This window comes from Myxine glutinosa, chromosome 2 (assembly GCF_964187855.1).
Source record: "Myxine glutinosa chromosome 2, kmMyxGlut1.1, whole genome shotgun sequence".
Lineage (NCBI taxonomy): Eukaryota > Metazoa > Chordata > Myxini > Myxiniformes > Myxinidae > Myxine > Myxine glutinosa.
Window position 1 is genome coordinate 204,177,974 of NC_136262.1, and position 15,802 is coordinate 204,193,775.

The following is a 15,802-nucleotide window of genomic DNA, read 5'->3' on the forward strand; positions in this document are numbered from 1 at the left end:
CGCCAAAATAACACATCGGCCAAACTAACACATCCGCCAAACAAACACATGCGCCAAACTAACACATCCGCCAAACTAACACATGCGCCAAACTAACACATGCGCCAAACTAAGACATCCGCCAAACTAAGACATCCGCCATACAAACACATCCGCCAAACAAACACATCTGCCAAACAAACACATCCGCCAAACTAACACATCCGCCAAACTAACACATCCGCCAAACAAACACATGCGCCAAACAAACACATGCGCCAAACTAATACATACGCCAAACTAACACATGCACCAAACTAACACATGCGCCAAACTAAGACATCCGCCAAACTAAGACATCCGCCATACAAACACATCTGCCAAACAAACATATCTGCCAAACAAACACATGCGCCAAGCTAACACATCCGCCAAACTAACACATGCGCCAAACTAACACATCCGCCAAACTAACACATCCGCCAAACTAACACATCCGCCAAACAAACACATGCGCCAAACTAAGACATCCACCAAACTAACACATCCACCAAACAAACACATGCGCCAAGCTAAGCCATCTGCCAAACTAAGACATCCGCCAAACAAACAGATCCGCCAAACAAACACATCCGCCAAACACACTCATGCGCCAAACTAACACATCCGCCAAACAAACACATGTGCCAAACTAAGACATCCGCCAAACTAACACATCCACCAAACTAACACATCCGCCAAACAAACACATGCGCCAAACTAAGACATCCGCCAAACTAAGAAATCTGCCTCACAAACACATGTGCCAAACTAAGCCATCCGCCAAACTAAGACATCCGCCAACACATGCGCCAAACACATGCGCCAAACAAACACATCCGCCAAACTAACACATCCGCCAAACTAACACATCCGCCAAACTAACACATCCGCCAAACTAACACATCCGCCAAACTAACACATCCGCCAAACAAACACATGCGCCAAACTAAGCCATCCACCAAACTAACACATCCGCCAAACAAACACATGCGCCAAACTAAGCCATCCGCCAAACGAAGACATCCGCCAAACAAACACATCCGCCAAACAAACCCATCCGCCAAACAAACTCATGCGCCAAACTAACACATCTGCCAAACAAACACATGTGCCAAACTAAGACATCCGCCAAACTAACACATGCGCCAAACTAAGACATGCACCAAACTAAGACATGCACCAAACTAAGACATCTGCCAAACTAAGACATCCGCCATACAAACACATCCGCCAAACAAACACATCCGCCAAACAAACACATGCGCCAAACTAACACATCCGCCAAACTAAGCCATCCGCCAAACAAACACATTTGCCAAACTAATACATCCGCCAAATTAACACATCCACCAAACAAACACATGCGCGAAACTAAGACATGCGCCAAACTAACACATGCGCCAAACTAAGACATGCGCCAAACTAAGACATCCGCCAAACTAAGACATCCGCCATACAAACACATCCGCCAAACAAACACATCCGCCAAACAAACACATGCACCAAACTAACATATGCGCCAAACTAACACATCCGCCAAACTAACACATCCGCCAAACAAACACATGCGCAAAACTAAGCCATCCACCAAACTAACACATCCGCCAAACAAACACATGCGCCAAACTAAGACATCCGCCAAACAAACACATCCGCCAAACAAACACATCCACCAAACAAACTCATGCGCCAAACTAACACATCCGCCAAACAAACACATGTGCCAAACTAAGACATCCGCCAAACTAACACCTCCGCCAAACAAAGACATGCGCCAAACTAAGACATCCGCCAAACTAAGACATCCGCCAAACAAACACATGCGCCAAACTAAGACATCCCCCAAACTAACACATCCGCCAAACAAACACATGTGCCAAACTAAGACTTCCGCCAAACTAACACATCCGCCAAACTAACACATCCGCCAAACAAACACATGCGCCAAACAAACACATGCGCCAAACTAAGACATCCGCCAAAGTAACACATCCGCCAAACAAACACATGCGCGAAACTAAGACATCCGCCAAACTAACACATCCGCCAAACAAACACATGCGCCAAACAAACACATCCGCCAAACTAACACATCCGCCAAACTAACACATCCGCCAAACAAACACATGCGCCAAACTAAGACATCCGCCAAACTAAGACATCCGCCATACAAACACATCCGCCAAACAAACACATCTGCCAAACAAACACATCCGCCAAACTAACACATCCGCCAAACTAACACATCCGCCAAACAAACACATGCGCCAAACAAACACATGCGCCAAACTAATACATCCGCCAAACTAACACATGCACCAAACTAACACATGCGCCAAACGAAGACATCCGCCAAACTAAGACATGCGCCATACAAACACATCTGCCAAACAAACACATCTGCCAAACAAACACATGCGCCAAACTAACACATCCGCCAAACTAACACATGCGCCAAACTAACACATCCGCCAAACTAACACATCCGCCAAACAAACACATGCGCCAAACTAACACATCCGCCAAACTAACACATCCGCCAAACAAACACATGCGCCAAACTAAGACATCCACCAAACTAACACATCCGCCAAACAAACACATGTGCCAAACTAAGACATCCGCCAAACTAACACATGCGCCAAACTAAGACATGCACCAAACTAAGACATGCACCAAACTAAGACATCTGCCAAACTAAGACATCCGCCATACAAACACATCCGCCAAACAAACACATCCGCCAAACAAACACATGCGCCAAACTAACACATCCGCCAAACTAAGCCATCCGTCAAATTAACACATCCGCCAAACAAACACATGCGCGAAACTAAGACATCCGCCAAACTAACACATCTGCCAAACAAACACATACGTCAAATAAACACATCCGCCAAACAAACACATGCACCAAATTAAGACATCCGCCAAATTAACACATCCGCCAAACAAACACATTTGCTAAACTAAGACATCCGCCAAATTAACACATCCGCCAAACAAACACATGCGCGAAACTAAGACATCCGCCAAACTAACACATCTGCCAAACAAACACATACGTCAAATAAACACATCCGCCAAACAAACACATGCACCAAATTAAGACATCCGCCAAACTAACACATGCGCCAAACTAAGACATGCGCCAAACAAAGACATCCGCCAAACTAAGACATCCGCCATACAAACACATCCGCCAAACAAACACATCCGCCAAACTAACACATGCGCGAAACTACCACATGCGCCAAACTAACAGATGCGCCAAACTAAGACATGCGCCAAACTAAGACATCCGCCAAACTAAGACGTCCGCCATACAAACACATCCGCCAAACAAACACATCCGCCAAACTAACACATGCGCCAAACTAACACATGCGCCAAACTAACACATCCGCCAAACTAACACATCCGCCAAACAAACGCATGCGCCAAACTAAGCCATCCACCAAACTAACACATCCGCCAAACAAACACATGCGCCAAACTAAGCCATCCGCCAAACTAAGACATCCGCCAAACAAACACATCCGCCAAACAAACACATCCACCAAACAAACTCATGCGCCAAACTAACACATCCGCCAAAAAAACACATGTGCCAAACTAAGACATCCGCCAAACTAACACATCCGCCAAACTAACACATCCGCCAAACAAACACATGCGCCAAACTAAAACATCCGCCAAACTAAGAAATCTGCCTCACAAACACATGCGCCAAACTAAGACATCTGCCAAACTAACACATCCGCCAAACAAACACATGCGCCAAACTAAGACATCCGCCAAACTAAGACATCCGCCAAACAAACACATGCGCCAAACTAAGACATCCGCCAAACTAACACATCCGCCAAACTAACACATCCGCCAAACAAACACATGCGCCAAACTAAGACATCCGACAAACTAAGAAATCTGCCTCACAAACACGTGCGCCAAACTAAGACATCTGCCAAACTAACACATCCGCCAAACAAACACATGCGCCAAACTTAGACATCCGTCAAACTAACACATTCGCCAAACAAACCCATGCGCCAAACTAAGACATCCGCCAAACGAACAGATCCGCCAAACAAACACATGCGCCAAACTTAGACATCCGCCAAACCAACACATCCGCCAAACAAACACATGCGCCAAACTAAGACATCCACCAAACTAACACATCCGCCAAACAAACACATGCGCCAAACAAACACATCCGCCAAACTAACACATCCGCCAAACAAACAAATGCGCCAAACTAAGACATCCGCCAAACTAACACATCCGCCAAACAAACACATGCGCCAAACTAAGCCATCCGCCAAACTAAGACATCCGCCAAACTAAGACATGCGCCAAACTAAGACTTCCGCCAAACTAACACATCCGCCAAACTAAGACATGCGCCAAACTAACACATCCGCCAAACGAATACATCCGCCAAACTAAGACATCCGCCAAACGAAGACATCCGCCAAACAAACACATGCGCCAAACGAAAACATATGCCAAACTAACACATCCGCCAAACAAACACATCCGCCAAACAAACACATGCGCCAAACTAAGACATCCGCCAAACAAACACATCCGCCAAACAAACACATGCGCCAAACTAAGACATCCGCCAAACAAACACATGCGCCAAACTAAGACATCCGCCAAACTAAGACATCCGCCAAACTAAGACATCTGCCAAACAAACACATGCGACAAACTAAGACATCCGCCAAACTAACACATTCACCAAACAAACACGTACGCCAAACTAAGACATCCGCCAAACTAACACATCCACCAAACAAACACATGCGCCAAACTAAGACATCCGCCAAACTAACACATCCGCCAAACAAACACATGCGCCAAACTAACACATCCGCCAAACGAATACATCCGTCAAACTAAGACATCCACCAAACTAAGACATCCGCCAAACAAACACATGCGCCAAACGAAAACATATGCCAAACTAACACATCCGCCAAACAAACACATCCGCCAAACAAACACATGTGCCAAACTAAGACATCCGCCAAACAAACACATCCGCCAAACAAACACATCCGCCAAACAAACACATGCGCCAAACTAAGACATCTGCCAAACTAACACGTCCGCCAAACAAACACGTGCACCAAACTAAGACATCCGCCAAACTAACACACCGGCCAAACAAAGACATGCGCCAAACTAAGACATCTGCCAAACTAACACGTCCGCCAAACAAACACGTGCACCAAACTAAGACATCCACCAAACTAACACACCCGCCAAACAAAGACATGCGCCAAACTAACACATCCGCCAAACTAACACATCCGCCAAACTAAGACATCCGCCAAACTAAGACATCCGCCAAACAAACACATGCGCCAAACTAAGACATCCGCCAAACTAACACATCCGCCAAACAAACACATGCGCGAAACTAAGACATCCGCCAAACGAACACATCCGCCGAACAAACACATGCACCAAACAAACACATCCGCCAATCTAACACATCCGCCAAACAAACACATGCGCCAAACTAAGACATCCGCCAAATTAACACATGCGCCAAACAAACTCAGGCGCAAAACTAAGACATCCACCAAACTAACACATCCGCCATACAAACACATCCGCCAAACAAACACATCTGCCAAACAAACACATGCGCCAAACTAACACATCCGCCAAACTAACACATCCGCCAAACAAACACATCCGCCAAACAAACACATCCACCAAACTAACACATGCACCAAACTAACACATGCGCCAAACAAAGACATCCGCCAAACTAAGACATGCGCCATACAAACACATCTGCCAAACAAACACATCTGCCAAACAAACACATGCGCCAAACTAACACATCCGCCAAACTAACACATGCGCCAAACTAACACATCCGCCAAACTAACACATCCGCCAAACAAACACATGCGCCAAACTAACACATCCGCCAAACTAACACATCCGCCAAACAAACACATGCGCCAAACTAAGACATCCACCAAACTAACACATCCGCCAAACAAACACATGTGCCAAACTAAGACATCCGCCAAACTAACACATGCGCCAAACTAAGACATGCACCAAACTAAGACATGCACCAAACTAAGACATCTGCCAAACTAAGACATCCGCCATACAAACACATCCGCCAAACAAACACATCCGCCAAACAAACACATCCGCCAAACAAACACATGCGCCAAACTAACACATCCGCCAAACTAAGCCATCCGTCAAACAAACACATTTGCCAAACTAAGACATCCGCCAAATTAACACATCCGCCAAACAAACACATGCGCGAAACTAAGACATCCGCCAAACTAACACATCTGCCAAACAAACACATACGTCAAATAAACACATCCGCCAAACAAACACATGCACCAAATTAAGACATCCGCCAAACTAACACATGCGCCAAACTAAGACATGCGCCAAACAAAGACATCCGCCAAACTAAGACATCCGCCATACAAACACATCCGCCAAACAAACACATCCGCCAAACTAACACATGCGCGAAACTACCACATGCGCCAAACTAACAGATGCGCCAAACTAAGACATGCGCCAAACTAAGACATCCGCCAAACTAAGACGTCCGCCATACAAACACATCCGCCAAACAAACACATCCGCCAAACTAACACATGCGCCAAACTAACACATGCGCCAAACTAACACATCCGCCAAACTAACACATCCGCCAAAGAAACACATGCGCCAAACTAAGCCATCCACCAAACTAACACATCCGCCAAACAAACACATGCGCCAAACTAAGCCATCCGCCAAACTAAGACATCCGCCAAACAAACACATCCGCCAAACAAACACATCCACCAAACAAACTCATGCGCCAAACTAACACATCCGCCAAAAAAACACATGTGCCAAACTAAGACATCCGCCAAACTAACACATCCGCCAAACTAACACATCCGCCAAACAAACACATGCGCCAAACTAAAACATCCGCCAAACTAAGAAATCTGCCTCACAAACAAATGCGCCAAACTAAGACATCTGCCAAACTAACACATCCGCCAAACAAACACATGCGCCAAACTAAGACATCCGCCAAACTAAGACATCCGCCAAACAAACACATGCGCCAAACTAAGACATCCGCCAAACTAACACATCCGCCAAACTAACACATCCGCCAAACAAACACATGCGCCAAACTAAGACATCCGACAAACTAAGAAATCTGCCTCACAAACACGTGCGCCAAACTAAGACATCTGCCAAACTAACACATCCGCCAAACAAACACATGCGCCAAACTTAGACATCCGTCAAACTAACACATTCGCCAAACAAACCCATGCGCCAAACTAAGACATCCGCCAAACGAACAGATCCGCCAAACAAACACATGCGCCAAACTTAGACATCCGCCAAACCAACACATCCGCCAAACAAACACATGCGCCAAACTAAGACATCCACCAAACTAACACATCCGCCAAACAAACACATGCGCCAAACAAACACATCCGCCAAACTAACACATCCGCCAAACAAACAAATGCGCCAAACTAAGACATCCGCCAAACTAAGACATCCGCCAAACTAAGACATGCGCCAAACTAAGACTTCCGCCAAACTAACACATCCGCCAAACTAAGACATGCGCCAAACTAACACATCCGCCAAACGAATACATCCGCCAAACTAAGACATCCGCCAAACGAAGACATCCGCCAAACAAACACATGCGCCAAACGAAAACATATGCCAAACTAACACATCCGCCAAACAAACACATCCGCCAAACAAACACATGCGCCAAACTAAGACATCCGCCAAACAAACACATCCGCCAAACAAACACATGCGCCAAACTAAGACATCCGCCAAACAAACACATGCGCCAAACTAAGACATCCGCCAAACTAAGACATCCGCCAAACTAACACATCCACCAAACAAACACATGCGCCAAACTAAGACATCCGCCAAACTAACACATCCGCCAAACAAACACATGCGCCAAACTAACACATCCGCCAAACGAATACATCCGTCAAACTAAGACATCCACCAAACTAAGACATCCGCCAAACAAACACATGCGCCAAACGAAAACATATGCCAAACTAACACATCCGCCAAACAAACACATCCGCCAAACAAACACATGTGCCAAACTAAGACATCCGCCAAACAAACACATCCACCAAACAAACACATCCGCCAAACAAACACATGCGCCAAACTAAGACATCTGCCAAACTAACACGTCCGCCAAACAAACACGTGCACCAAACTAAGACATCCGCCAAACTAACACACCGGCCAAACAAAGACATGCGCCAAACTAAGACATCTGCCAAACTAACACGTCCGCCAAACAAACACGTGCACCAAACTAAGACATCCACCAAACTAACACACCCGCCAAACAAAGACATGCGCCAAACTAACACATCCGCCAAACTAACACATCCGCCAAACTAAGACATCCGCCAAACTAAGACATCCGCCAAACAAACACATGCGCCAAACTAAGACATCCGCCAAACTAACACATCCGCCAAACAAACACATGCGCGAAACTAAGACATCCGCCAAACGAACACATCCGCCGAACAAACACATGCACCAAACAAACACATCCGCCAATCTAACACATCCGCCAAACAAACACATGCGCCAAACTAAGACATCCGCCAAATTAACACATGCGCCAAACAAACTCAGGCGCAAAACTAAGACATCCACCAAACTAACACATCCGCCATACAAACACATCCGCCAAACAAACACATCTGCCAAACAAACACATGCGCCAAACTAACACATCCGCCAAACTAACACATCCGCCAAACAAACACATCCGCCAAACAAACACATCCACCAAACAAACTCATGCGCCAAACTAACACATCCGCCAAACAAACACATGTGCCAAACTAAGACATCCGCCAAACTAACACATCCGCCAAACTAACACATCCGCCAAACAAACACATGCGCCAAACTAAAACATCCGCCAAACTAAGAAATCTGCCTCACAAACACATGCGCCAAACTAAGACATCTGCCAAACTAACACATCCGCCAAACAAACACATGCGCCAAACTAAGACATCCGCCAAACTAAGACATCCGCCAAACAAACACATGCGCCAAACTAAGACATCCGCCAAACTAACACATCCGCCAAACTAACACATCCGCCAAACAAACACATGCGCCAAACTAAGACATCCGCCAAACTAAGAAATCTGCCTCACAAACACGTGCGCCAAACTAAGACATCTGCCAAACTAACACATCCGCCAAACAAACACATGCGCCAAACTTAGACATCCGTCAAACTAACACATTCGCCAAACAAACCCATGCGCCAAACTAAGACATCCGCCAAACGAACAGATCCGCCAAACAAACACATGCGCCAAACTTAGACATCCGCCAAACTAACACATCCGCCAAACAAACACATGCGCCAAACTAAGACATCCACCAAACTAACACATCCGCCAAACAAACACATGCGCCAAACAAACACATCCGCCAAACTAACACATCCGCCAAACAAACAAATGCGCCAAACTAAGACATCCGCCAAACTAACACATCCGCCAAACAAACACATGCGCCAAAATAAGCCATCCGCCAAACTAAGACATCCGCCAAACTAAGACATGCGCCAAACTAAGACTTCCGCCAAACTAACACATCCGCCAAACTAAGACATGCGCCAAACTAACACATCCGCCAAACGAATACATCCGCCAAACTAAGACATCCGCCAAACGAAGACATCCGCCAAACAAACACATGCGCCAAACGAAAACATATGCCAAACTAACACATCCGCCAAACAAACACATCCGCCAAACAAACACATGCGCCAAACTAAGACATCCGCCAAACAAACACATCCGCCAAACAAACACATGCGCCAAACTAAGACATCCGCCAAACAAACACATGCGCCAAACTAAGACATCCGCCAAACTAAGACATCCCCCAAACTAAGACATCCGCCAAACGAAGACATCCGCCAAACAAACACATGCGCCAAACGAAAACATATGCCAAACTAACACATCCGCCAAACAAACACATCCGCCAATCTAACACATCCGCCAAACAAACACATGCGCCAAACTAAGACATCCGCCAAATTAACACATGCGCCAAACAAACTCAGGCGCAAAACTAAGACATCCACCAAACTAACACATCCGCCATACAAACACATCCGCCAAACAAACACATCTGCCAAATTAACACATGCGCAAAACTAACACATGCGCCAAACTAAGACATGCGCCAAACTAAGACACCCGCCAAACTAAGACATCGGCCATACAAACACATCCGCCATACAAACACATCCGCCAAACAAACACATCCGCCAAACAAACACATGTGCCAAACTAACACATGCGCCAAACTAACACATGCGCCAAACTAACACATGCGCCAAACTAACACATGCGCCAAACTAACACATCCGCCAAACTAACACATCCGCCAAACAAACACATGCACCAAACTAAGACATCCACCAAACTAACACATCCGCCAAACAAACACATGCGCCAAACTAAGACATCCACCAAACTAACACATCCGCCAAACAAACACATGCGCCAAACTAAGACATCCGCTAAACTAAGACATCCGCCAAACAAACACATCCGCCAAACAAACACATCCGCCAAACAAACTCATGCGCCAAACTAACACATCCGCCAAACAAACACATGTGCCAAACGAAGACATCCGCCAAAATAACACATCCGCCAAACTAACACATCCGCCAAACAAACACATGCGCCAAACTAACACATCCGCCAAACTAACACATGCGCCAAACTAACACATGTGCCAAACTAAGACATCCGCCAAACTAAGACATCCGCCATACAAACACATCCGCCAAACAAACACATCTGCCAAACAAACACATCCGCCAAACTAACACATCCGCCAAACTAACACATCCGCCAAACAAACACATGCGCCAAACAAACACATGCGCCAAACTAATACATCCGCCAAACTAACACATGCACCAAACTAACACATGCGCCAAACTAAGACATCCGCCAAACTAAGACATCCGCCATACAAACACATCTGCCAAACTAACACATCCGCCAAACTAACACATGCGCCAAACTAACACATCCGCCAAACTAACACATCCGCCAAACTAACACATCCGCCAAACAAACACATGCGCCAAACTAAGACATCCACCAAACTAACACATCCACCAAACAAACACATGCGCCAAGCTAAGCCATCTGCCAAACTAAGACATCCGCCAAACAAACAGATCCGCCAAACAAACACATCCGCCAAACAAACTCATGCGCCAAACTAACACATCCGCCAAACAAACACATGTGCCAAACTAAGACATCCGCCAAACTAACACATCCGCCAAACTAACACATCCGCCAAACAAACACATGCGCCAAACTAAGACATCCGCCAAACTAAGAAATCTGCCTCACAAACACATGTGCCAAACTAAGCCATCCGCCAAACTAAGACATCCGCCAACACATGCGCCAAACACATGCGCCAAACAAACACATCCGCCAAACTAACACATCCGCCAAACTAACACATCCGCCAAACTAACACATCCGCCAAACTAACACATCCGCTAAACTAACACATCCGCCAAACAAACACATACGCGAAACTAAGTCATCCACCAAACTAACACATCCGCCAAACAAATAAATGCGCCAAACTAAGCCATCCGCCAAACTAAGACATCCGCCAAACAAACACATCCGCCAAACAAACCCATCCGCCAAACAAACTCATGCGCCAAACTAACACATCCGCCAAACAAACACATGTGCCAAACTAAGACATCCGCCAAACTAACACATGCGCCAAACTAAGACATGCACCAAACTAAGACATGCACCAAACTAAGACATCTGCCAAACTAAGACATCCGCCATACAAACACATCCGCCAAACAAACACATCCGCCAAACAAACACATGCGCCAAACTAACACATCCGCCAAACTAAGCCATCCGCCAAACAAACACATTTGCCAAACTAAGACATCCGCCAAATTAACACATCCGCCAAACAAACACATGCGCGCAACTAAGACATCCGCCACACTAACACATCTGCCAAACAAACACATGCGTCAAATAAACACATCCGCCAAACAAACACATGCGCCAAATTAAGACATCCGCCAAACTAACACATGCGCCAAACTAAGACATGCGCCAAACAAAGACATCCGCCAAACTAAGACATCCGCCATACAAACACATCCGCCAAACAAACACATCCGCCAAACTAACACATGCGCCAAACTAACACATGCGCCTAACTAACACATGCGCCAAACTAAGACATGCGCCAAACTAAGACATCCGCCAAACTAAGACATCCGCCATACAAACACATCCGCCAAACAAACACATGCGACAAACTAACACATGCGCCAAACTAACACATCCGCCAAACTAACACATCCGCCAAACAAACACATGCGCAAAACTAAGCCATCCACCAAACTAACACATCCGCCAAACAAACACATGCGCCAAACTAAGCCATCCGCCAAACTAAGACATCCACCAAACAAACACATCCGCCAAACAAACACATCCACCAAACAAACTCATGCGCCAAACTAACACATCCGCCAAACAAACACATGTGCCAAACTAAGACATCCGCCAAACTAACACCTCCGCCAAACAAACACTTGCGCCAAACGAAGACATCCGCCAAACTAAGACATCCGCCAAACAAACACATGCGCCAAACTAAGACATCCCCCAAACTAACACATCCGCCAAACAAACACATGTGCCAAACTAAGTCTTCCGCCAAACTAACACATCCGCCAAACTAACACATCCGCCAAACAAACACATGCGCCAAACAAACACATGCGCCAAACTAAGACATCCGCCAAAGTAACACATCCGCCAAACAAACACATGCGCGAAACTAAGACATCCGCCAAACTAACACATCCGCCAAACTAACACATCCGCCAAACAAACACATGCGCCAAACAAACACATCCGCCAAACTAACACATCCGCCAAACTAACACATCCGCCAAACTAACACATCCGCCAAACAAACACATCCGCCAAACTAAGACATCCGCCAAACTAACACATGCGCCAAACTAACACATGCGCCAAACTAACACATGCGCCAAACTAAGACATCCGCCAAACTAAGACATCCGCCATACAAACACATTCGCCAAACAAACACATCTGCCAAACAAACACATCCGCCAAACTAACACATCCGCCAAACTAACACATCCGCCAAACAAACACATGCGCCAAACAAACACATGCGACAAACTAATACATCCGCCAAACTAACACATGCACCAAACTAACACATGCGCCAAACTAAGACATCCGCCAAACTAAGACATGCGCCATACAAACACATCTGCCAAACAAACACATCTGCCAAACAAACACATGCGCCAAACTAACACATCCGCCAAACTAACACATGCGCCAAACTAAAACATCCGCCAAACTAACACATCCGCCAAACAAACACATGCGCCAAACTAACACATCCGCCAAACTAACACATCCGCCAAACAAACACATGCGCCAAACTAAGACATCCACCAAACTAACGCATCCGCCAAACAAACACATGTGCCAAACTAAGACATCCGCCAAACGAACACATGCGCCAAACTAACACATGCACCAAACTAAGACATGCACCAAACTAAGACATCTGCCAAACTAAGACATCCGCCATACAAACACATCCGCCAAACAAACACATCCGCCAAACAAACACATGCGCCAAACTAACACATCCGCAAAACTAAGCCATCCGTCAAACAAACACATTTGCCAAACTAAGACATCCGCCAAATTAACACATCCGCCAAACAAACACATGCGCAAAACTAAGACATCCGCCAAACTAACACAACTGCCAAACAAACACATACGTCAAATAAACACATCCGCCAAACAAACATATGCACCAAATTAAGACATCCGCCAAACTAACACATGCGCCAAACTAACACATGCGCCAAACTAAGACATGCGCCAAACAAAGACATCCGCCAAACTAAGACATCCGCCATACAAACACATCCGCCAAACAAACACATCCGCCAAACTAACACATGCGCGAAACTAACACATGCGCCAAACTAACACATGCGCCAAACTAAGACATGCGCCAAACTAAGACATCCGCCAAACTAAGACATCCGCCATACAAACACATCCGCCAAACAAACACATCCGCCAAACTAACACATGCACCAAACTAACACATGCGCCAAACTAACACATCCGCCAAACTAACACATCCGCCAAACAAACACATGCGCCAAACTAAGCCATCCACCAAACGAACACATCCGCCAAACAAACACATGCGCCAAACTAAGCCATCCGCCAAACTAAGACATCCCCCAAACAAACACATCCGCCAAACAAACACATCCACCAAACAAACTCATGCGCCAAACTAACACATCCGCCAAACAAACACATGTGCCAAACTAAGACATCCGCCAAACTAACACATCCGCCAAACTAACACATCCGCCAAACAAACACATGCGCCAAACTAAAACATCCGCCAAACTAAGAAATCTGCCTCACAAACACATGCGCCAAACTAAGACATCTGCCAAACTAACACATCCGCCAAACAAACACATGCGCCAAACTAAGACATCCGCCAAACTAAGACATCCGCCAAACTAAGACATCCGCCAAACTAACACATCCGCCAAACTAACACATCCGCCAAACAAACACATGCGCCAAACTAAGACATCTGCCAAACTAAGAAATCTGCCTCACAAACACGTGCGCCAAACTAAGACATCTGCCAAACTAACACATCCGCCAAACAAACACATGCGCCAAACTTAGACATCCGCCAAACTAACACATTCGCCAAACAAACCCATGCGCCAAACTAAGACATCCGCCAAACGAACAGATCCGCCAAACAAACACATGCGCCAAACTTAGACATCCGCCAAACTAACACATCCGCCAAACAAACACATGCGCCAAACTAAGACATCCACCAAACTAACACATCCGCCAAACAAACACATGCGCCAAACAAACACATCCGCCAAACTAACACATCCGCCAAACAAACAAATGCGCCAAACTAAGACATCCGCCAAACTAACACATCCGCCAAACAAACACATGCGCCAAACTGAGCCATCCGCCAAACTAAGACATCCGCCAAACTAAGACATCCGCCAAACTAAGACATCCGCCATACAAACACATGCGCCAAACTAAGACATCCGCCAAACCAAGACATCCGCCAAACTAAGACATCCGCCAAACTAAGACATCTGCCAAACTAAGACATCCAACAAACTAAGACATCCGCCATGCAAACACATCCGCCAAACAAACACATCCGCCAAACAAACACATGCGCCTAACTAAGACATACGCCAAACTAAGCCATCTGCCAAACAAACACATCCGCCAAACAAACACATGCGCCAAACAAACACATCCGCCAAACTAACACATCCGCCAAACTAACACATCCGCCAAACAAACACATGCGCCAAACTAAGACATCCGCCAAACTAACACATGCGTCAAACTAACACATGCGCCAAACTAACACATGCGCCAAACTAACACATCTGCCAAACTAACACATCCGCCAAACAAACACATGCGCCAAACTAAGACATCCGCCAAACTAACACATCTGCCAAACAAACACATGCGCCAAACTA